The sequence below is a fragment of the Equus caballus genome, chromosome 15 (assembly GCF_041296265.1).
Source record: "Equus caballus isolate H_3958 breed thoroughbred chromosome 15, TB-T2T, whole genome shotgun sequence".
Lineage (NCBI taxonomy): Eukaryota > Metazoa > Chordata > Mammalia > Perissodactyla > Equidae > Equus > Equus caballus.
Genome location: NC_091698.1, coordinates 97,129,849 through 97,155,665, shown reverse-complemented (window position 1 = coordinate 97,155,665; position 25,817 = coordinate 97,129,849).

Sequence of the window (25,817 nt, the reverse complement as noted above, 5' to 3'; positions counted from 1 at the left end):
CATAATTGTCAGGAAGATCTCTCCTGGATATAATTTTCTTTTCATTTAGATTAGAATTATCTTGACATTTAAATGCTATCTTAACATTTCCAAGTATAAATCATAAATTCCCAAGAAGTAATTTCATATTTCTTTACCTAAGAGCAATTTTAAGCTTAAAATCCTTTTAATCTAGTCTGGCAGAAATTTGTGGATCCTTGACTCTGAGCCAGGTAGGTGGAAGGTACTGTGTGGAACATCATTGGCTGTATTCAATGTGGGCAGCAGAAGCGTGGTCGTGCATGTGCCACCTCCCCCACCCCAGACATAAGCCACAGTGAGACACACTCTGGCAGACAGCATTGTCAGATGACTATACTCGCTGGGCACAAGAATCATGGTGTGAACTATCTGGTGAGTCTTATTCAATTTAGGTATTTTCTAAAGAGCGCTCTTTAGAACACGAGCCATTTAAGTGCTAGGGGGCCCTGGGGAACCTGAGTTCCTTGTATTTGGAAATGCTGGATCCTATAACTTTCCCCTACAGATATTTTTTATATGTCTCATGGAATTTTATTGTACAAGTTTCAAGAAATGCTGATCTAAAACAATACCTGGAAAGCTTCTCTTTACTCTAAAGGGTTGTTTTTAAAATTGTTTGCTTTAGATTATTGGATCCACATTCTGAAATGAGGTCCAGATAAACTCCTGTCTATACTCAGTGACATAGGAAACAAACAGAGGGTTCAGTTGTCAATCTCCTTACGACGGATCTGAACCAGTGTGGCCAAGACAATAACTTCTCTTCTGGTCAGGTGTGGAGCCTCTGCTCCGTGTCCCATGTTAGCTGTTCCCAGTTGGGATGGGCTGTGCTATGACTTCTGCTTTTTTATTCAGCATCTATATTATCAGCAAAACTTAATCTTTACTCATGCACTTTCTCAAAGTTGCCCTCTTATGATCTCTTACGATTTGACTTGATGCAGAACATGCAATAAAATCCTACAGCTTGGACTTGAACCCATGTATATAGGGTTCAAGGTCATTCTAGAGAACCTGGTCTAGTGAATGGAGTATGAAACTAGTGTTTCTAAGAAGGAGTTCATGTAGAGGGCCATGGATATCCTTGCAGTGAACTGCGAGACAAGGAATTTTTCTGGGCACATTGTGATGGTTCTGCACACGCAGATGATTCTAAAAGCTTTCCTGACCTTGAATCATAAGGAGCTACTAGAAGGTTATGGAAACCATGACCATGAACAACAGTTGCACTAGATCTTCCAGACCACTTGAATCCTGTTGACCCTGGAGATAGAGATCCCAACAGCTGAAAATAGGATCCTTCAGCAAAATGACAAGCTATCCTGCTACAGTATAACAGATAATATAGACTCCTTTTTAACTTGAGTTATTAATCTTGGGGTCCTTGGCTTATCTTAGAAGAACAAGCTCTGTAGGAAAATAGACTTTCTGGGATTCAGGGACCACATTGTCATATAGCATAACCTTTAGCTACACACTGTCTCAAAGGAGAGCCTTATTGCTTGACTTGATGCTGGAAGTACTGAGCTCTGACTTACCTCACGTGTGTGACGTATTGCTCTGGAGGATTCTGTGTGCGTGTTTTTCTCAGTTATCTTGCTGTGACGGCTATTTTTCCTTTAGAATATTAAGACAAGAGGAATTTTAAAGCCCTTCTTTTTAAGAAGAGAAGACAAGGCTATTGCTGCTCAAAGTCTGGTTGAAAATAGACTTTCCATTAGTGTCAAAGTCATGTGATTTGAGCGTTAAAGAAAAAGGAATATTTGGGATGGCCTTTAGCCAAAGCCTGTGAAGAAGAATGTATTGTTATGGTATAAGTGGGATAATAATATCTACCCAGAAGAGTGATATTGGATAAATTATGTAGCTCATACAAAGTGCCTATTGCAGTACTTGGCAAGTAAGAGACCACGAATAAATGACAAATGTATTAATAAGAACATTTGCAGGTGCAAGTGACTTGATGTAAGAAACCCTATTAAAATGAATGTGAGGAAAAAATTGTTTATATTCATTCTTTTTACTGAAAAATACAGAGGTAGCTCCAAGTTCTCATTTATTGGATAAAAATCTTGATTTCTCTCTTGCATAGACAGTTTAGCTCTGCTAGCTAAAGCTCTGTTGGACGTCTCTGATACACAGTGTCAGGCACCTCCGTATGAATGTCCCAACAACTTGGCAACCCTAGCAGAAGAAGATCTCTTCCTTGATGGTGCCAGAAAATGTCCTCGCTATGAATCTTGTTGATCTGGTATACAAGCCCTTTTCATCCTACCTGTATATCACCCATCAATGTCCTTCACCAGATGTGGGTCACAGGCCACACCTGGACCTGAGACGATAGAGCCAACCCTACCAGAACAATGTGAAAGGAGCTAGAGATTGATGAGTTTCTCCAGAGAATGGCTGTTAGGCAACAGTCAAATGGCCATTCTAGTAGTTATTATTATTATTTTCATTTCTGGAAAAAAGGTGACTAGAACCTGAGAGACTTGATGTCCAGGATCTCATGAGAATATCTACATTAGGAATGGATATGACTCCTCCTTATTTAGGGGCTTATGAATTTAAAATTGGAAAGCACAGTATTTGCTCCTTACGCAGCTGGCGTACAAGGATGGAAGAGGATAGAGCAACTGCAGTGAACACTCCCATTCAAACGGGTGGGGAATGAAAAGGGGACACATAGAGTCACTAATCCATACATTCCGAAGCCCTGCTCCGACGTTCCTCCTCCGGGAAAGATGCTAGGTCCTGGTTCTGCTCCTGAAAGAGCTCCCTGCAGTTCTCCAGAGCTCTTGCTCCACGCTCTGGGAGATCCTTTTCCTCCATTGTGTTCTTTGGCCACAGATGAAGAGGGCATTTGAGAATAAATCCTTCTTGGTGACTGAAAGGCTCTCTTGGGCCTTTTCCTGCCTGGGGTCCCAGAGGACCTGTTAAGTATTGAATGTCCACGTCTCTTTGAATCCAGGCTGGCAGTATTTTTGCCACTACAGCTTGTTCAAATACTTTGCTTTTTATGCAATTGATTCTGATCAATTTCATGTGCTAAAAGCCACATGTACAATTCATTTTGAAGCATTTTTTTCACTCCCAATATTTAATTACTTAATTGTATGTGTATTTTGAGTGTAATTACGTTTATTTGAGGCCACATACTTCGTCTTCTTCTAGGAACCGTTATATCCCATTGAAAGGATCTCCTTGGCACTACCTTAATCCTTTCAGAAATCTTAATAAAAGGTGACAGCCACACCTTGTATGGGGTCTAACTTGAGACTGAATCTTAGTGGCCTTTCTAACTCAAAGATGTTCTCATTTTTGAATTGTAGGAAATGAGAAAATGTTTCATTTTTAAACTCTTCAGTTTCTAGTGCTTGGGAGAAATCAATATTCTTTTTCAGTTCTGCTTGCAAACTAGCTAGTTCTTTTCTGAGCTCATCTCTTTCTCATAGCACATAATCAAATACAGCTAGAAACAACCGGACCACCTTATCGACATTCTGCCTCAAAACCTTCTTGCCCAAACTCTGTTCATTAGGGTTTATCTTCTGCCTCCCATGTTATTGCAGATAAGATTTACCATGTTTGTCCACCACATAACATGGGTTTTTACTTTTTAAATCTCCTTTAATGATTTCCTAGTTGTCTGCCTTATAGTTCCAAAGCAAGGTCGCATTTTTAAGATTTTCTTACAGCCAGTAGGTTATAACATGTATTTTTCTTGCTCATGAATCAGGTTTTCAGGGTGAGAGGGCTCTGCTTCAAGCCATGGTTTCGGTTCATTTCTGATCCACACGTCTATCATTCTAGGCCCACAGGCCCACTGGATATTGAAGACATACATTTCTCATGGTGAATGGAAGATGCTAAGAAAGAGTGAAGGGCCTCATGATGCCACAGCTTATCAGTGCACAGTGTCATTTTCTCCCATATTTCATTTCCAAAGCAAGTCATACGGCCAATCCCACATGAGTGAGGTGGGGAATACACTTTACCCATGACGGACCATACAATGGTGGGGAAGGAAAGGAGAGCATCAGCAAATGATAAAACCTACCAGAGAAAGAATGCTCCAGAGGGTTGACTCTCTGCAGCATGCAGTTATTGGAGATCTGAGAGCAAAGGGTCTCACTCGTACCTGTTGCAGCTGCTGCTACTGATGGACAGTACTGTGGTGATCCAGTGAAAGAGCTCTAAATGACGTTAGCTTTTGAATACTAGCCTAGAAATGGCAGAGTCTACTTTTTCTTTGTTTGAAAAATCACATCTACTTTTGATCTTCCTAATTTTCTGATACTTTACCCACATTTTATCTACAATTTCACAAAGATCATTGACAATAGACTATGATCATGTAGGCAAGGTTTTCATCGTTTGCGGTATTTTTAAAATTTTTTTAGTATCCTGAGCCAGAGGCAAATTTCTCCAACTTTTATTTTGAAAATATTCAAATCTTCAGAAGAGTTGAGAGCATGGTACAACTGTATCTATCAGAGTCTGATCAGAGAAGCAGAAAGCACACCAGTGATTTTGGCAGAAAGAATTCGTCATAGGTGACTTGTTGAACAGACACTGGAGAATAAAACCTAGATGCATGGGGAAGGGGGCCGACGGAGTTTATATCCAGACTTTGAAGAGCAGGGTGGGTGTTGCCAGCTGGAGTTGGCTGGAGGGTTCACATAAGAGGAAGCCCCAAGGGGGGTCCATGGGAAGTTGGGGCAAAGGTTGGTTGAGCCTGGGATCTCTGAGAGAATGCAGGGAGGCTGGTTCTTTGAGTGTCTAAAAATGGAAACTGCAACCAACTGCTACTGGAAAACTACTGCTTATTAGGCTGACGAAGCATTGCTGGGAGATGCTGACGGGAAAAAGCAAACAGAAGGGAACACATCCCTTCTCCCTGTTGCAGCCTCAGTTTCCCTTTAGCCCCCCGGCACCAGAGCCTAATGGGTGCCAGCTGGCTCAGGAGAGCTATGGTTTGCTGAGCCCTAACCCCAGTATCACAAACAGTATAGAAAGGCAGCTTGGAGTTCAGTAACCAGCACAATGATGAACCCCAGGTTCATGAATCGATCAAATTTTGTCTTGTTTGCTTTATCTCTTATATTTTCCCTGAGCCATTTGAAAGCAATGATATCTCATCTCTAAGTAATTTAGCAGGTGTCTCCTAAATGACGCAATGCTACTAACACCCATGAGAAAATTAACAAAACTTCCATAATTCTGGCATAATGTAGTCGATATTAAAACTTCTTTAATTGTCCCTCCAACACCTTTTATGGTCGCTACCTTTTTTCTTAATTCAGGATCCAATCAAGTTTTGAGCTTTGCATTTGGATGTTAGGTCTTTGAGTCACTTTGAGTCTTTGAAATTGAAGTTAGAACTTTTAGAGTCTGGCCATTAAAAAAAATCTAGAATGTCTCTCATTCTAGATTTTAAAGAAGTATTTTGTGTGTAGTATTTGGGAATACTACCCAGGTGATGCTGTACATCTCTTATTGGAACACAACGATAGGCACACAGCGTCAGTTCGTCCAAATATGGCAGTATGAGGTTTCATCCCTTGGTTAGAGTGGTGACTGCCTGGTGTCTCTGTTTTAGAAGTGATTTTCCCTTTTGTAATTAGTAAGTAGTTCATGAGTAACATTACTGTGTAACTACTGTAACTTCCTACAACTTTTCACAAATGGCTTTATATCCATTGATGATACTTGCCTGAATCAATTATTATAATGGTGGTGGCAAAATAGTGATTTTCCTAACCATTATTCCTTTTACACTTGTGAGCTGAACTTCTCTCCATTTTTCCCGTTTTTCTTCCTATCTTTTCTATGTGACACTATAGACACATGGATTTTTTTTCTTTTTTCTTTTTGCTGAGGAAGATTCACCCTGAGCCAACATCTGTGCCAATCTTCCTCTATTTGTATGTGCCTCACCACCACAGCATGGCCACTGAAGAAGAGTGCATCAAACTTGACCACTATGCCATGGCTGGACTTCAATTTGTTTTTAAATTCAATGCATTACAATTCATTTCTAAAATTATTCCTTTTAAAAATGTTTAAATTATCGCACACTTAGCCAATAAGAGCCTCCTAAAGATGGCTCCTGTGTTCCACTTGAGTTTCAATTTTAGTTGTAATTTCAAGTTTCCTTAAGTCACAGCAAAACCTTGTTCTTTGAGCTCTAGAATGCAGAAGCAGAAGCAAGAAGCCGTACAAACTACTTTTTTCAGCCTTTGCAAATTCAAGCATTACTTCTCTAGAAAGTTAAATGGCTAAGCAAAATTAAAATGTAGGAAAGGAATGTGTGACGCCAGTCCTCTAACTGTTCAGTGCTTTTCCCTCTGCCTTGCCCACCAGAAGACGTCCTCTGGCTGCTGCTATTCTCACGTTTCCTGGAAAGTCACAGGAAGCAGAGCACACGGGTTTTCAATGAAAGTGGCTAGAAGGATTGGAGGAGTGTAGTGCACCCAGTTTTATTTGTACTTTTAGCTAGCACAGGACCTGGAAGTTACAATATTCCTCACATTCTATTAGTTCAAAGTTACATCACTGAGTTACATCATTGGGTTAAATCATTCAGGGTTACCTCATTATTCTCGAGTGTTCTCATGCTCACCATGTTTATATCTTTCCTAGGTAAGGTGGCCATATGCTTATCAGAGTAGCTGAATTTTTTTGGGGTGACATAACCAGTGATTACAAGCAAACAAGACGAAGCATTCTTTATAATATTTTGAAATACACCCACCACACTCCTGTGTCCTTTGTTCACCGTCCCCTGCACTTTGAGCATTTTTTGTCTTTTGGCACAAGATGTTTCAGATCTATCAAGGCCTCTCCCTATCTCAGATCTGGAATCAGCCATTTCTTAGGGAAGTCTGACTCCCTAGCATTTGGAAACTAAGATCTGGCTGCCACGTATGCTCGTTGCTCCTGTGGAATCACTTTTCCGTAGAAAAGCTAGGAAATATTTGCATATTTAAATCACAAGTACTGACATTTTCAATTCAAATTTTACATCACAGAGTTTTCCTTAATTTATTTTATTTTATATTTTTATTTTATTTTTCCTACAGTCAAAACTTTGGGTTCAAATCACATCATCGTACTTACTTATTTGCTTATCTATAATAGAAACAAATACTTTTAAATTTTTAATATCAATATTAAGACTAACATTTAGTCCTGGAAAAAGAAATAAAAGAACAAAATTCTTATTATCTCCATTGTGAGCATGAGAAAACCAAAAGCTTATAGTAAGCAAGTAGCTTGCAAAAGACACACAACAAAAAAATGGCAAAGCTGGACCATTTAATATAACACATTTAATGTTAAACTACGCCCCTAATCTGTAGACTATATCTTTTCAAAGATTACACTTCTTGGTGAAACTAACAAGGATAAAAAACAAGGATAAAGACGAGTGTAAACTTGGATTAGATGAACAGAAGCAGAGGTTCTGAATTAAGGCGACTGTCATAGACCCCTGAGGAGACATAGCTGGTACCTGGAATGTAATGTTCGCTCTGTACATTTAGGATGTGACTACTATGTACTAGATGCTTTCATGTAATTATCTCATATAATTATCATCAAAATCACTTTAAAACAGTTTTTTTTAACTCATGGTCCAACAACCTGTGAGCTCAAAGATGAGATTGCATGCAGGTCAGCCTGAAGGCTTTTTTATGAGGACATTGCTTCTGTAACTTAAAAATGCCTGGTGGTCTTGGGCAAGGCATTTTGGCTTACCAAGACACAAGGATGAGTGAGATTTTCTTTCCTGGGGAGGGCGTTTGCACCTTAGCAAATGAGAAGGGAACATTCATTACAAATCCACTGGTCTTGCCTACGCAGAAATGGCCAGAAAATAAGCATTAAAACTTGGAAAGCCAGATAATGACTCTCATTTCTTCTGGGCCTGAACCTATAATGTGCACTGATTCTCTGCCAGATTTTCCAGAACGGTCAGGAAAAGATGAAAACAGTTCAAATTGATTCATTTAAAGATCAAAAGTGTATGCATATAACATGATTTCTTTAAGAATTAAATAATCCACATGATTTCAAGGTTAATGGTGAAACCCTACTCCACAGAACCGCTTCACACTCCCAGAAGGAGCTTGAATGAGGAATGACCTTTAACCAAGAACACACCCTTCTAGGTTTAATAGGAAGCAATTTCTCTTAATTGCGGTTGCCTTGAAGAAAGGTGTTCAAGGCCTCAGAATTGACAAATTGTGGCTAGAATTGACAGCGAATTTAACTGGAAAAAAACGGGTTTTTAAAATTCAGCCACCTCTATGATCTCCGGATAGAACTTAGTAATTTTACTTTGCAGAATGCAGGCCCTGAGAAGTATCAAATCAAATTGAAGAAAATATGTGTGGGAATTACCGAATTTGTTGATTACAATGGTTTTTCCCATTAGTTGAGCTGTTACTCAACAGCCAGGCTAATGATTCTGCAGGAGGACAGGGCCATGCAGAAGCAGGAAGAGAACCTTGAGGAGCTCAGAACACAAAGCCCGATGGTGAGAAGTAAATGCTGAGACAGCAGTAGCCAGTCAAAGGTGGGAGCCATCGGAGCAAACACAGGCAGGATTTGGTACTTACTGAGCACTGGATGGAGGTCCATAGTTTTGAGCCTAACTCCTTCTGGAAAATAGAGAACCAGATAGATTACCGTCTGGAGTCCCTGGCTTGGTTTTTCTTGTTTTTGCTTTTTCACATAAGAAAATCATTTGATTCTTAACATTTTGGAAAGTAATGACCACTCCACCAAAAAATGCACATATTCATACTTTCACAAAATTTTGCTTGTAATTTCAGGTGTCCATAATCTAAAAGCCATGCTCCGTACCAGTTAAGAACCTCTGATTTATAGGACCAATCAAAGCAGCTAAGTCTGTTCTGGGGCACTTACCATATGACATTCTTTTACGTGTATCTTCTAACCTAGTGCTTACCACAACCGCACAAAGTGGATACCTATCTCTCGATTTATCTAGACGAAGAAACAAGGTTCAAAGAACATCAGTAATTTATAAAACTCACTTGACTGCTAGGATGTGTGAGACAGAAGCATTTACTGAGTATACCTGTGTCCCCTTTGCTATTTTTCAGCTCTACTGTAGCTAGGTGGGACCAAGAGACCAGTTCTAGCCAACAGATTGAGAGCAAAAGAGGTATGTGTCATTTCTGGACCAAAATTAAATCAAGTCGGTGAATGGCCCTCTAGCTTTCTTCCCTTACACTGCTGATCATGGAAGCTGCGTGTTGAGATTGGACAGGTTATGCTGCTATAAGTGCTGTAAGCATCACCCTACCCATACGATAAAGGTTGACAGGGGCTCTGCTGATGCAGTTACTCAGATCCCCCGGCTGATGTGTGGTCCACCTTACAACAATTTCAGAGTCACTATGTACCCCAAACTACATGACCTACATAATTTACATTGGCTTTGTGTGAAAGAGAAATAAATTTACAAATAAAACAACTTAGGACTGAAGTATTTCAAATTCTCAAAACTTTTTATTGACCTCTCTATAAAATGCATAAAATACAAGTTTTTAGCTTGGTAAATTTTTATGAACTAAATAAATCCATGTAACCAATATACAAATTAAGAAAGTGAATATCACCAACACACCAAGAAATCAACTTTTATTGTATTCAGCTGCTGCAATTTTAAGGTGAATTATTCACCACACAGATCTTAGCCTATTTTTTACTAATGTATAATCCAACTTGAATTTAGCAGTTTGTCTCCAAAGCCAACAAGGTTTTTCCCATTAAGAATACATTATATAAACATAATATATTATTTTTATCATTAATTAGCATTTATTAAATTCTTAGAAGCCAGGCACTGGACCAAGGATTTTACTTAATGATAACGTAGATGATAATGATAAATATAATGGCACTTTCTGTGTCTCAGTCACTGGGCCAATTATCATAGTTTATCTTAATATTTCTCATAAAACCACCTATTAGGTCGGTGCTGCTATTATAACTATTTTACAGATGGGCAAGCTGATGTAGTTACCTTACTTGAAGAAGCTAGGTGTCAAAGAGAGGTCAGACCTGAAGCCTGTGCTCTTAGCCACTACTTGACAACAGTTCTGGAGAGCCGGGACTCTGTGTGATGCCGTGCAGAAGGGGAGAAAGACCACTGCAATGGGGGTCCAGGGATAGGCTGACACCCTTCTTTGCCTCCTAATGACAAGGAGTCCCTAGCCAGTTCCTTCCCTTTCTTCCCTCTGATTCCTCTCCAGCCAAATCTGGGTAGGCAGATGCACATTGACCAGTAGTGCCCAACGTAGGTCCCTGAATACTTAGGGTCAGCAAAGCTGGAAATTAGGGTTTTATGATCTGTTTTCCCCCTAGCTATTACTAAAAATTTCAAAATCAAGAAAATTTGGAAGAATATTATAGAATACCACATTCTGGGTTTACCTGATTGTTTATTCTTGATGTTTTAGTACAGGAATTTAGATCTAAAGCGTGGTTAGATTCAGGTTACACATGTTTTGGCATGAATAATACAGAGGCAGTTATATTTCCCTAAGGTTTAACATCCAGAGGCCACGATATCAGGTTGTGCAATGTTGCCAATACCGTATTTCATTACTTAGTTAAGGAGGTGATCATCCGATCTCCCCTTATCAAGGTATGTCTTTCCCTTATAACTGTTAAGTAATCTATGAAGTGATATTTCGTCACCAGGCCAAGATCCTGTTTCCTAAGCAGACATCACCCATTGCTGTCTGCATGCATTGACGGTTCTTCTTTGAATCAATTATTATACATTGAGGGTTGCAAAATTATTTTTTCAATAAAATTCTGTCATTCTATGTTTACTAATTGACTTTATTTTTAAACGAAATGTAAATGAAAGCTTCCTTTTCTCTACTTTTTTTCTTTTTCTTTTTTTTGGAATGTAACTATGAACTCATGGTCTTTTACTTATTCAGTGTTTTAAAATCAGTTAATCTCTCTCTCTCTCTTTTTATTCTCACATATCCTAGACTTGGCCAGTGGGAGCTCCCTTGAGCTGGCTACTCAGTCATCTTGTCATGACCACATTAACCTTCAAGAACTTCCTTTTTTCTTTCTGGCATACTAAGATTTCTCAAGCTCATCTTGTACTTTCTCTGGCTTAGACCTGGGAACAGCCATTTCTCCAAGGATCCTTGATTGTTTCTTTACTGGAGAAGGATATCTGGCCTTCCAGATGGGTGTGAGCAGTATGTCTATGAGCTATTTTAATGTCTGAAAAATCTGTTAATGAAAATGTCAAGTCTCTTCGCTTTCAAATGAAATTATATCACATTTGTTTTTTATGTAAAGGTTTGATTATTCCATATGAATTAGAAACTCTGAAGAGTATTGCCATTGACTTGGGTTAATTTATAAAGCAAAAACAAGCCATTATTCGATCATCACTGAGGTCGGATCATCTCAGCTCCTTTCTGCCCTTTTTCTCTACTTGAGAGGGCAACCCTCAATTTCTAACCATCTTTAATGACATTTTAAACTGCCATCCATCTCAGGACTAAGGGTCTAGTAAGACTACGGTGAGTAATCCTGAAGCTTCAGTCTAAGAGAATTTCTCAGAGGGACACAGGTTACGCCAAATTCCCTGGCTATTTAGTTCTTGCTTGGTAAAGAGACCACACATTACCGTAGAATGCGGTTCAGTAAAACTGATTTGACAGAACATTTAGGATAAAGCCTTTTCCGGTGAATTATATTTCTTGGTAGACTACTGTATAAAAAGCAAACCTGTTTTATTTCTCCTTTCCTAAATGCTGAAAGTTTACTTTTAAAGCTTTAAACAATCAAATACCTGTTATATGCCAGGTGTTTGATAGAATACTTTTACATATGCCATAATTTCTTGATTTTAAGATACCACCAATTATAATATACACCATAAATTTAAGAACAAATTTTTTTTCTTTTTTTTTTTAAAGATTGGCACCTGGGCTAACAACTGTTGCCAATCTTCCTTTTTTTTTTTTTAAGGACTGGTGCCTGGGCTAACAACTGTTACCAATCTTTTCTTTTTTTGTTCCTGCTTTATCTCCCCAAACCCCCCGCCCCCCCATACACAGTTGTATATCTTAGTTGCATGTCTTTCTAGTTGTGGGATGTGGGACACTGTCTCAACATGGCCTGACGAGTGGTGCCATGTCTGCGTTCAGGATTCGAACCCCGCGCCGCCACAGCAGAGCGCGCGAACTTAACCACTCGGCCACGGAGCCAGCCCTAAGAACAAATTTTTAAGGACAAAAAATGTTCTAAAAATCTACAGAGTATATTTTATTGATTGATATGGCTATGCATTTAACTTTCAAATTAGAAACCAATTTCTTTTTCACTTTTATGTTGAGGTTTGATTTAAACTTCTCCACTTTGAGAAGCTCAGACTTATTTGAATCACTTGTGGCCATCGGAAGACACTCATAAATTACTGAACATGATAATATACTGCTTTTTGTAATCCATACTCTGATTCAGACTTTTCAACAACTGACAGACCAATGTCAAAGCATATTGAAGGGCAGCAGAGTTTTGTATGCATTTCTTCTTTGATTAATCTTAAATTTCTTTAAGTAATATAGTTTAATAATTTATTTGATTATAATTTACATACTGCATCCATCTAAGTATGTATACTTTGAGGAGTTCTGAAAGGTATGTACACACATGGTATCATTGCAATCATTAAAACACAGAATATTTCATCACCCCAAAAGTTTCCTTGTATACCCTTTTAGTCCATGAACTCCAGGAAACCACTCATCTACTTATTGCCTCTAAAGGTTAGGTTGCATTTTTAAGACTCTTCTAAAATAGGACCAGCCAGAATGTACTTTCTGTGTCTAGACTCCTTTACTCAACATAATTATTTCAAGATTCATCCATATTGGTATATTCCTTCCTTTTTATTACTGAGTAGTATTCCAGAGTTCGGAAATAATTATATTTTGTTTATCTGGTCACTTGTTGAGGTGCATTAGAGTTGTTTCCAGTTTTTTACTATTTTTAATAAAACCAATATGATTATTTATGTACAAGTCCTTGTGTTTTCATTTCTCTTGGGTAGATATCTAGGAGTGGAAGGATGAGGTCACGTGGTCAGTGTATGTTAAACTTTACAGGAAACTATGTGTAAGATGTAGTTTTCTGCTGGCTGCTTTAAAGGTATTCTCTTCATCGTTGGTTTTGGCCATTATGTTTTAAGTATTTTTCTGTCCCATTCTGTCTCTCCTCACCGTTTGGGGCTGGGACCACAATCATACATAGGTTAAACTTCCTGATATGATACAACAGGTCCCTGAAGTCATTCTTCCTTTCCTTTCTTCCTTCCTCCCTCCCTTCCTTCCTTTCTTCCTTCCTTCTTTCCATCATTTCCTATATTCATTCTCTCTATCAGATTGGATAATTCCTATTGATCTATCTTCAAGTTCATTGGCTATCCTCTGTGATCACAAATCACAATTTTATTAAACTCATCCTATGTTTTCTGTTTTTTCTAAAATTTCCAATATTGTATCCTTGAATTGTAAGATTTCCTTTTTGGTTCTATTTCATATCTTCTATGGCTCTTGTGAGATACCGTATGTTTTCATTTAACATGAACTTATTTTCTTTAACTTCACTGCACAGATTTAGAGCAGCTGCTTTATAGTGCTTGCCTGCTAATTTCAACGTTTGTGTAATCTTAAGTTTCTGTTTCTCTGTTGACTATTTCTTCCCTTGAGAATGCTCTCATTTTCCTGGTTCCTCTTGTGTCAGGCAATATTAGATTGCATCCCGAGCACTGCAAATGTTTTGTTGCTGAGACTGTGATTTATTATATTCCCGTTAGGAACGTGATGCCTTTGTTTTAGCTGACAATTCACCTGGCTAGACTCAAACTGAAATCTCACCTCACTTGCGGTGAGCAGCAGTTTAAATCACAGTTATCTTTTTATCTTTTAAGGACATGGCTTTGAGTTTGCCACAGGAGTCGGCCAGAATCTTACAGAGTTTGCACACAGAACCTGGGGCTTCGTTTTCTAGCTCTTTCCTTTCTAGGACTCTCCCCTCACCCTCTGGTGGTTGCGGTTACCGTAGGTTCTGTTGTCTCAGTGATCAGAGCAGAAACACAGTGGGTTTTTATTGGAGCTTTAGTGACCCCATGCCATGGTGCAACACAATTACTGTCTGGCAAAATCTGTGAAAGTGTGAAACTTAAATTGTATTATTCCCTTTACTGAAAATTTCAATTCCCCTCCAAAATCTTTCTGCTTTTGATCTCTATTCAGAGACTTCTAGAGGTGGTTTTGTGTATTTTTTCCCCCACATATATTACTCTGTTAGAAGCTTACCCCATCATATCAGAAATAGAACCACCTTAGTGAACAACTATATTACTGGCAGCTCTGTAGTTTCTAGTGTAAGTTGATGTAGGAACAACTTGTTACAGGTTGCCTTTTGCAGTTGCCAGAGTGAAGATGGAGTGGAGGATATTTTAAACAGATAGACCAGAGCTAGTAAGACAAATGAGGAGGCTTTTGCAGAAGGAATGCCGTGAGAAGGTAAGTGCTTGAAGTCGTGGAGAGGGGAGAGATTTGAAAGATATTTTTTTTGTTTGTTTTTTTTTGGGTTTTTTTTTGAGGAAGATTAGCCCTCAGTTAACTACTGCCAGTCCTCCTCTTTTTGCTGAGGAAGCCTGGCTCTGAGCTAACATTCGTGCCCATCTTCCTCTAGTTTATACGTGGGACGCCTACCACAGCATGGCTGCCAAGCAGTGCCATGTCCGCACCCGGGATCCGAACCAGCGAACCCCGGGCCGCCGAGAAGCGGAACGTGCGAACTTAACCGCTGCGCCACCGGGCCGGCCCCAGATTTGAAAGATATTTAAGAAGTAAAATTGACAGAACTTGACATGCTCGGATTGGTAAGCGAAAGAGGGTGATATATGAGAGTGGGCCTCAGTGTGTTTTTGGGTGAGTGACTACATAGATTATAATGAAAGAAACAAGAGGTTTCTTTTTTTTTTTTTTTTTTTTTCATGGGACGGAAGTGGGTCTAAGGAGTCCAGTTTTGGAAATTTTGAGTTTGAGAAGCTGTGGACAACCAAAATGGATATGTTTATCATATGCAATTTGATGTGTGGGTTTGGACCTTTCGCAGCGAAGTCAAGATTCAAGAGTCATCAGCACATACGTGGCAGCTGAAGCTCTAGTCGTCAATGGGATTGTTTCTGTGGGCAACGGCAGCTGCCAGAGGCTTGCGGAGAGGGAATTGAAGTGACCCGGTAGAAAGCTCCATCTGGCCGAGTGCAGGGCAGCCTGGACTGGCTGGGCATGAGAACGAGAGCAGGTAAGTCAACTAATGAACCCACTTCGGCAATCTAGGCATGACAGCATCGGAGATGATATGCCTCAGAATAGAGAGGGTGCAAGGAGGGATAAATAGAAGTGAGCCTTTCTAGAAAGTTAAAGTGAACAGAACTTTTCAAATGCTTGTACTTTCTCTTCACTTGTATTACTCTTTGACCATGAATGAAAAACACAAAAAATAAAAACACGGTTTCCCCCAAGTACGTCACCTGCAGCCAGTCCGCACACCACAGCCTTCTGACCTGGTGCTAGGGAGGGAGCCCATGGTCCCATGATGTGGACGTAGATCAGGCCAGATAGAGCAATGACTGCACTTATGAAGGGACTGTGGCTTTCAAAACAAAGGCCTAGGGAAACGCAATAAACCTCCAATGATCATGTTCAACCTTGCAAAGTCTTAAACTATTCACTCTTTTTATCACTTGCAAGCTCTTTCCTCTGACATTCCACAGGGCTATTTCTCTCCTCTGAATCCTTCAGAGCTTTGCTTTTATCGCTTGCAACATTAAAAATAATCCCTTAGACTTTGGACTTGTCAGTTATTTATAGACAAATGGCAGAGCGGCCATGCCAAGGCTGCGAATACGGAATGCTCTGAGACTCCTTTATGCTTTGCATTATTCATGTCATAACCACCTAACTTCTCCCGAAGTCCTTCTTCCCCAATTTCTTTTTACATTCTCTAAGCTCCCAAACTGAATTCTGGAGGCAAGAATAGTTCTCATCTGAAGGCGAGAGGAAAAACAATTTCCTTATCAGAAATAGAGCTATTTTTATTCACAGGCAGCTCCAAATAATGCATTTAGAGTTTGTTGATGAGATGCCATGATGCAGTGAGCTGAAGCTGTCTTTGTGACTCAAGAAAACTTGGGTGCATCCAGGCCTTAAAACAGGGACATAGCCTATATACCTGCCAATTGTCTTCTGATAGATACTCAGACTTAGGTTTATCTTATGGCATGGATGTATGTAGGCAGGTAGATATTATCAAGCACTTATATGATGCATACCACATGGCTAAGCCATACTTTAGGTGATTTACAAATATTTACTTGGGGGATAATCAGATTTAGATGAGGTCATGAGGATGGGGCCTTCATCATGAGATGAGTGTCCTTATAGGAAGAGGAAGAGAGACCAGAGTTCATTCTCCACTGTATGAGGACACAAAGAGAACTCAGTCATCTATAAGCCAGGTAGAGAGCCCACATCACGAACTGAGTCAGCCGGCACCTTGATGTTGGACTTCCCATCCTTCAGAATTGTGAGAAAGAAATGTATGTTATTTAAGCCACCCAGTCTATGGTATTTTTTTCTTTAAAGAGCAACCTGAGCGGACTAAGACAATGCCTCATCAAGATGAGAAAGAAAAGGTCATGAGATATAGTTACCTAATGCAATTTGTTTTTAACTTCATCAAGGTCAGAAAGAGAGAGAGAGAATAAGGAGGAGGAGAGGATCCGGGAGGGAATGTCTTATCTGACAAGAAAACATTCTCACACAGTGCCTGTTAGGTATGTCATTTAGTATAAACTTAGTGCAAGTCAGTAAGGCAATACGCAGCAGGTCTTATAAACATGTATACACTTACAATGCAAAACATTTAAATGAAAATTCTCAACTAAAATCTGGAAGTAGGATATGGTTATTATCTCAGGTCTATCCACCATTCCTGATTGAGGTATGTATTTTATTTTGTTTAATTAAATTAAATTAATTAATTTATTTATTTTAAAGATTTTATTTTCCTCTTTCTCCCCAAAGCCCCCCAGTACATAGGTGTATATTTTTAGTTGTAGGTCTTTCTAGTTGTAGCATGTGGGACGCCGCCTCAGCACAGCCTAATGAGTGATGCCATGTCAGCGCCCAGGATCCAAACTGGCGAAATCCCGGGCCACCGAAGCGGAGTGCGCGAACGTAACCACTCAGCCACGGGCCAGCCCCGAGGTATGTATTTCAGTTCAGTTTAGTCTTCTCAGGTTACCATAACAAAATATCACAAGACTGGGTGGCTTAGACAAGAGAAATCTATTTTCTCACAATTCTGGAGACTAGAAGTTGAAGACCAAGGTTCAAGACTATTTGACTGCTGCTTTCTTAGCATTCCTGCCTCTCCTCTCCATGGCAGTCAAACTTTGTCTTATATCTGTTGTTGATTTTAGGTTGGAATTTCCCATATTGCCTTCTTTAGTGGGATATTTCTGCTTGATATTGGTATCAGATTCTGCGTTCAAGACGATTTACTTCCTCTTCCATGGGGGTAAAGGATTGTTTTCTTCTGTCCTTCCCTTGCTGCAGCTAATCTTTGCTGATGCTCCAGGCATAATGAACTTTACTGCTCCTCCCCCTAGTGGCTTAAGGGATTGGAGTCTAGGAAAGTGGGAGGTGTTCTGTGAATGATCCCTCATAGCTGTCAATTACCTCCTGCATGTCTGCATAACTGAGGGGGCCCCTTCTGGTTTACGCTGCCTCCAGGCTTTCTAGTGAACACCTGGTTGAGGCCATGGAAAGGAGGTTGGACATGAATGCAAATTCCCCTGTTTTCTAGGGCTTTTGGTTGTTCTGAACTTATAGGTAAGATCACACTTGGCCTTTAATACTTTGTTAAAATTATAATAGTTTGCTTCTTACTCGCCTATATGGCAGCCACTTATATCGCTTGTGTTTTGTTACAAGTGACAATTTGAGTTTCTCCTTGGGGAGGATTGTCCTTGTTTGGAATTCGGGCCATGTGGTTGTCTTGTAACCTCAGCTCTCTGAGGAGCTCAAGAAAAGTGAGGACTTAATGTGATAGACCAGTTACACTCTCATAGTTATGTTCGTTGCAGCTTTTCTCATCCGAAATGAAAGCAGAATGCCACCCTTTTAGGAGATTAACTCTAACATAACGCTCTGAAATGAAAGAAAGAGAGAGAGAGAAGGAGAGAAAGGGACAGGAGAAGGAAGGAAGGAATGTAGCCTTTTTACAGCACTTTATCATTCATAAAGTATATCCCCATATCTTATGTTACTAACCAAATTTTATTGAGCTCTGATTGAACGAGCTACTTATGAAACCCAGTTCTATACATGTCAAGGATTTCATATATATATAAAATCTCATTTAATCATCACATAGAGCTTATGACATGCATGCTACTATTATACTCATTTTACAGATACTGAGACTTAGAAAGTTTAATTTGTTCAAAATTATCCAACTAGGCTTTTTTCATCATCATTAAGCTCATTTCTTTTTTTGTAAGCCCCCAAAACTATCTGTGCCATAGGCATTATTGCTTTATTTTACAGATGAGACTGAAATCTAGACATAAGTGACAGCTACAAGATCATAGAGAAAGTACGTAAAGGGTGGGACCATTGGAAATAGGTGTTTTGATTTTGAGTTATGAGTGCTCTCCCTTCCACAAAGATATTGGAAATGACCTGAAGCAGGACTCATGGAATATCCCCTCTAAATTCTCCACAGCACTTTGCACAATGCCTAACACATGATGGAACTTAAATAAATTATTGTTGAATGAAAAGGAAGGAAGAAGGTTGAGAGAGAGGCTTAAAGAAGGGAGAGAGAAGGACAGAAATAGAAATGGAAGGAGGGTTATAAAGACGAAGAGAACAAGAGGAAGGGAAGTCCATATTTATACAATATTTGTGAGAGAAAAGTAAAATTTCCTTCTCCATGCTGTCAGGATGGGATTTTTAATTTGTGGAAGTCATTTACTACAGATGTTGCCTTCCGTGTAGCTGGTCTGATCACCATGACAAAGGCACTGCCTGATCTATAAATAGATGGTCAGATTGATTTCCCATCCTGCCCTGGTTCTCCTGACTGCTTGATGAGTGTGACAAAACGATCGATGAGCGATTCCATCCACCCCGACTACAGAGGCCCCACCTGCACTCTCTTCTGGAAGATGACAATCAGGCTCATTAAACCCAGCACAAAGGAGCTTCAAAGACATGTGTCCTTTCAGAGGAGTTGAGCCAGAGCCCGTTTCCATTGCATCAAACGGAACCGTGATATAATCAGCCATCCAGCCTGAATCTATTATTAGTAAGACAATTTGGATCTTTCCTTTGCCTGTTTGGATCAATGTTAACTGGAACTTACATGGCCAGAGCTGATGTCAGTCAAGGCTCAGGTCTAAGAAAGCTATGCAACTGGACACTTACAAGTCTCCACTGTAGGTGTTGCTGTGATATACTGGAGATGTCTAGAGCTGGAATCCCAAGAAAGGACTTCGGGTCCTACCACAGAAGCTCTTGACATGAATAACTCATTTATTTACCCTGAGGCTCAACTTTTCCTTCTCAAAAGCGCTTAAGACCATAGCTTCTGCAATAAGACCGTAGTGGTCAAAGAGCTAACTCTGTAATTCTGTGAACTGGGACAATTTTCTTAACCTCTAAACCTCAGTTTCCTCACCTATCAACAGAGACAGTGGTAGCATGTCCCTTAGAGGTCCTTGTGAGCACTAAATAGATTGTCTGGTACACAGCTTCCATGTCACATTATGATGACAAGAATGATGACTAGTCTCACAGTGTTATGAACATTAAATGGCACAATTATATAAGGTGATTTTTAAAATATTAGGATGATATTGTCATTATTATTATTGCAATCAGAAGTATTAAGGATGCTTAGTCAAGGTGTCTAATAATACACATTCATTTAATTAGTATTTATTATGGACATATGAAGCAATTGAGTGACCTACAAAACCAGCAAAGACTTTTGTACATTGTAGCAAAGGTCAAGAATCACATACTCCTTAACCTATTAAGACTCATTTCTTTTTTGCATAGATCAGTTTCACACTTATCTGAGGGGCTTCACCTCTAATAAGTGGTTACATCAGATGCCATTTCTCATGCTAGTCTCCAAAACTGGCATATTCATGAACAAGAAAGACCCAGTCTGAGGGGCCCAAGACAACCTTAAAATCGCTGTGTCAAGTTTGCAGAATTTGAAGACTCTTTCATTCATCCGAAAGTCTTCATTGATTCGAAGATTTCTTTGATGTTCTGCAACTGTTTGGGCACTGTGCTCGTCTTACACTTGGTAACAGTATATAAACTCATTGCAAAACCACCACATCTGTGTAAAAGCCAGAGAGGGAAGCTGAGTCCTATTTAGAGCAGAGAATGAGTTTCTCACCAGAAGCTTAGTGAATTGCCTGATACAAGGGTTGGCATCTCTCCCAAAGGTGAAGTCTGAGATCAGGAATGGAGTGTGCTGAGATGGAAGAAGCCCAGGACATAGGGGCCATCTATGTCATGCTCAACTTCTTCCTGATGGCAAGGCTGAGCCAGACAGTAGGCTAAGGAAGACAGGAACTTAGAGTATTTGAGTGTGAAGAGGATCACTCTGTCAGCAGCATCAAGCACATACTTTTACTTTGCTGTGGTGCTGAAAGATTTTCAATACTTAACTCAGAATGTGCCCTGGGGCATGTACGTCACATGAATCGGAGAATTGGTTTGGCATAACTAGATGACCAGGTCAGCCTGTGAGATTGTCGCTTGTGGCTGGTATGACTTAGGGGTACAGTAGGTGACTCTTGAGTGTGGGGAAAGATATCCTAGAACACATACCCAGGTGTCCTTTTACTGAGAGTGAGACCCTTCGTTCCTCAAAAGAGTCCAACTTCCAAAGCCAGGGCCTCTGGCAGGAGAAAGAGGTTTTTGAGTGAGTGACCAGCATTAATTTCTTTCCCTTCCTAATTTTTAGGGCTTAGAGATTGGGTGTGCATGGAGGGGGAGGGGTGGATAGCAAAGGAGGCAAGAATGTTCCTACTAGTAGACTGTCGAGAAGATTAATTAGATAGAAGTAAATAGAAGGATGTGTCTTCATAAATAAGAGATTGAACAAATGAGAGAAGCAGTAATTACTGTTTTTCTTTCACTAAAAAATAGAACAAAAAGAGAAGCATCTTTCTTCTTCACAGGTAGTGTGCAAGCTATCTGGAGAGGTGGACAAGCAGACAGGCCATTCGGGTATAGGTCAATGTAAGAACTGGCCTCTTGAAAGCCCGGGAAGGAAGGACTGCTTCAGTCCCTCTAGGCAGCAGGGATGGGCACGAGCTCAAGAAAGGATTCCCAAAGAAGGTGATGGGCTGAACTAAGCTACGGAAGGGAAGGACGAGTGCCATTGGATTGTTACAGGATTTGGAGGCAGAAATTTAAATCCTTTTTGAGTTAGGTCTTCTTTCTAGAGAATTAAATGTAAGAAGTGAAATTCAAATTCTTGTGGAATTGGTTTCCTTTATTAATGATGCCTAATGGCCTGTAATTAAGGCACAACTTGTTAGCTAAACCAACAATTACTGTTTGTTTGAAGTGCAAAGAGAGAATAATGAATGAGCTTATTCAGCAGTTTTCCCCTTTTAGTGGCTTTAGCAAGCATAGTTTGAGTTTCTCTGTCTCTCCCTCTCTCTCTTTTCCTTCCTTCCTCTCCTCATCCCCCACTTCTCCCAGACAGGCACACACACACATACACACAGAGTTGAGTTCCTAAATTTATATAGAAATTAGCCTTCTCTCTTTTCAAGCATTTTGGAAGAACGATCCTTCATTTAAGCTTATTTCACAGCTTTCTTTACCACTCCACCTTTGCCCCAACTCCAGGTGTCAGTATCAAAATGAATTTCAAACAGGAAGAGGGAGGGGGATGGATGGGCACGATAGGAAAGCAGTCATGGCTTGATTAGATGGTAGAACACCTGAGAAACAGGACCACGCTGACAGTTTAATTCAACTTCAGTATGAGATGGATTTCCTGTTGGGGACAACCGTTGCTACATATTCATAACTGAGAGAGACAGAGAGACAAAGAAACAGAGAGATTTCCAGGGAAAGGAAAGTTGGGAGAGGAGCCTGGGGAGCATATCTACACTAGCAGTTATCGTTCTTCAAAACCAAGGGTGGGTGCGGGAGGTGGGCGTAAAGCTCCTTGTAGCCATATAGCCTCAGCCTGGTGGGGAAAGAGGGGGCAATTTTTTGTCACAGGCATTGTGTGGATGTTTGGAGCAGAGGCAAGGGGGGTACGGTTGTGTATTTCCAAAGTGTGTGCTATTGCACACATCTGTGCATTCAACAGATAGGGAAACAAATCACCAGAGGACCAGATGTAGTTGTTGTGGTCTGTACAATACAGAGAGAGGAAGCTTGTGGTATGTATAGGCAGAAGACTGAGGCTTCTCTGCATGAAAAAGAAAGACGTGGCCGTTTTGGTATTGTTGGGACTTGGGCTGCTCTTAGCCCCAGAAGTGGGTGACTGGAAAATGCATAACCAGTATGACATTAAAAAAAAAAAGCGCCTCACAACAAATATCCAACACAGTTGTTCTCCTAACTGCTTCTTGAAGAGCTCACCAGTGCTCTACGGAAAACTCATTGTTACTTAAGATCAGAGCCTCCTTAGACGGATCTTTAAACTCTTTAGAAGATAATTGTGTATAACTATCAATTAAACCATGTATGACCCTTCTGCAGTAGTTTTGGTCTTAATTCTCTGTTGACTTGCTAAAATTCCAAATTGAAAGGATCCCTTTGAGGAGTGTGTGTGAATGCGTGTGTGAAAGAGAGACTGAGAGAGAGAGAGCTCGAAACTAAGACATGGAGGAGTGTTGTTGGAGGCAGATGCATCTGAGTTCAACCTCTCTGCCTTTCATTTTCCTTACCTTTAAAATGAGGCTGTAAACTCATACTCATTTACATACACTGGGAAAGCTTTACCAGTGTTAAATAAAATAATGTGAAAATCCGTTGTGTAATATCTGTCATTTAAGTGGTACCTCATTTATAGTAATAGCTACTATTTATTCTTATGGACTGAATTGTGCCCCCCCTCCAAATTCATGTTTTGACACCTTAACCCTCAATGCAACTGTATTTGGAGATAGAGTCTTTAGGGAGGAGATTAAGGTTAGATGAGGTGATAAGGATGGAGTCCTAATCTTACAGGATTGATGTACAAGAAGAGGAAGAAGACCAGAGCTCCTTCCAAGAGCACATAGAGAAAAGGACACGTGGAGACACAGCAAGCTGGTGAGAGAGCTCTCACCAGAAACGGGATTTGCTGGCGTCTTGATCGTGGACTTCCAGCTTCCGGAATGAGGAGATGCCTCTATTTAAGTCACTTAGTCTGTCGTGTTTTGTTATAAAAGCCAAGAGCAGACGAAAGCACTTATTAAGTGCATGTTAAGTCACCTCTCTTGTCCCACCCCAGCTACCTCAGAGTAGCTTCCAGAAGGCCAAGAACAGAGAAACTCATCATGAAATGCGGTGGGGAAGGGGCTGGTTCCCACGTGATGGAGCGCTCACTACTCAGAACATGCACATTAAGCCCCTCTCAGCTCTGAAGATTCTAGAGACCCTCAGCTCTGGCTTCGTCTAACCCTTTACAGTTCTTGGGTAATGCATAAAAACAGGAGCCCGCAGAAGAGGTAAGCCTCCTCTCTAACTTTACGTGAAGGTCATTCTCTTCCAGACTAGGTGGGCTCCAGAAGAATTTCAAAGAGGGTCCATGGTTTCCCAAGGCAGAAGCATATACATTTTCACAGAGGGTTTCAGTGAGTCAAGAATAATAGAAAAGACTGGAGAAATGTCTAACAAGATTCTTTTAAGGTTAAACCCATTAATACTATGGGAGCCAATGGTGGAGGTGTATAAAGAAAACAAAACTGAGCAAGGTCAGTAATCAAACGTGATCAGATCATGCTGCTGCAGACTACTGTTCCCCAGAGTTGGAAAATCAGGCTAAAATATGACTTCTTGTAGCTGTCTGCACTCCAGTGCACGCATTTCATGCACGGTCTCTGACTGCACATAAAATTCTGCGGTGACAAACTCAAAGATGGCGGGCAACACAGCCCATGTCATTTAACACTGGGCAACTATAGTTTAAGATTTAGGATAGGCCAGAATGAAACTGAGCCATTTGCAGATTCTTTTCACTCAGAGACCCTGATCATATGGATCCGAAGGGGTGATGAAAATAGCACAGGTTTTTAGGTTTACTTCTCTGGGTCCAGTTCTCAAAATCAGCCAATGTTTGGTTGTACAAGCTGGCCTATTCCTTCTCAGGACTCAGCTTCCTCTTCTGTTGAGTCAAACTGATAATGCATATCTCTCGCAGTGTCTGGATTAAATAAAAGATGTTACCTAGGAAGCCCGTAGAAAAGTTCCTGGTGCATGTTAGATGCTGAAGAATGGTCAGGTTTCTTCCTTTTGTTATGAAATTATTGTAGTTTTTAAGCATTGAGAGAGAAAGCAGGGCAGGGTGCATGGGTCTTGCAGTCAGAAGACCTGGCTTTGAGACTTGGATCTGGCATTGACTGATGGACAAAATGACTACAGGAAAAGCACCAAGCCTTCAGTTTCCTCATCTGTGCAATAGAAATAATGTTCTTCATACTTTCTTTTGCCTTATGTTATGAGACAGCAGGGAAGGTGGTTGGAAGTATAAAGCATTATACCAATGTTCAGTAAGTAAGGGGCTTAGAGGTGGGAGAGTTCTTCGTCTCAGAATAAGCTCTACATTAATAGCAAAAAATGCAAGTTCTCTGCCCTGAAGGTGAGGAATTCCAGGAGAGGATCGTGCCTGTAGTAGTAAGTGTGTATTTTTACTGAAAATATTTACCTCTTAGGTAATGCGAGCATGTCCTTCCTGGTGAGATGTATCATGGTGTGCAAAAATATGATATTATGATAACCAAGGAGTTATAAATAATAGTGTTATCATTGATTTCTAGTCCTCTTCATGTGATCTGGCTGAAAATTTACAAATTTTAAACCAAATTATAAAGTCAATATTATTGTTTTTATATCAAAGATAAATTATTTTTAAAGATAAATAACTATGTTAAGACAAGATGAATTTAGATCATGGAACTTGAATTCAGGCCTGTCTCATTCACTGTCTCCACTTCAACTCTGAGCTCTTTAGAGTGTCTCATGGTCCATTAACTGGTCTTGAAGGCCAAAGGCTCAGGATGGAGACTCCATCGCTCATCACTATATGGATGATATTAAGTGAGTCATATGTTTTACGTGTCAATTTCCTAATCTAGCAGATGAATGTATTGATGAATGGATAAGTACTGTAGGATGTTTCTGTATAATCATATGTAATTTCCAACAGTTGGCTAGAAGACAAATCCTTACCAATCCAAATTTTGAGTTTTTCTCAGTAGACAACATGGATCTATTTCTGTGATCATAACATTATGGATAAGAGAGTGACAATGGAATATTAGAGGAAAACTAAGGAGATCAGGGCATACCCTGGAACTTGTGACTTCCAAGTCTGAAAACTACCCTAGAGACCCATCAGTAGTGTTCTCTGGGGTGTGCCTGGAGGGCACGTCCTAGAATTCCCTC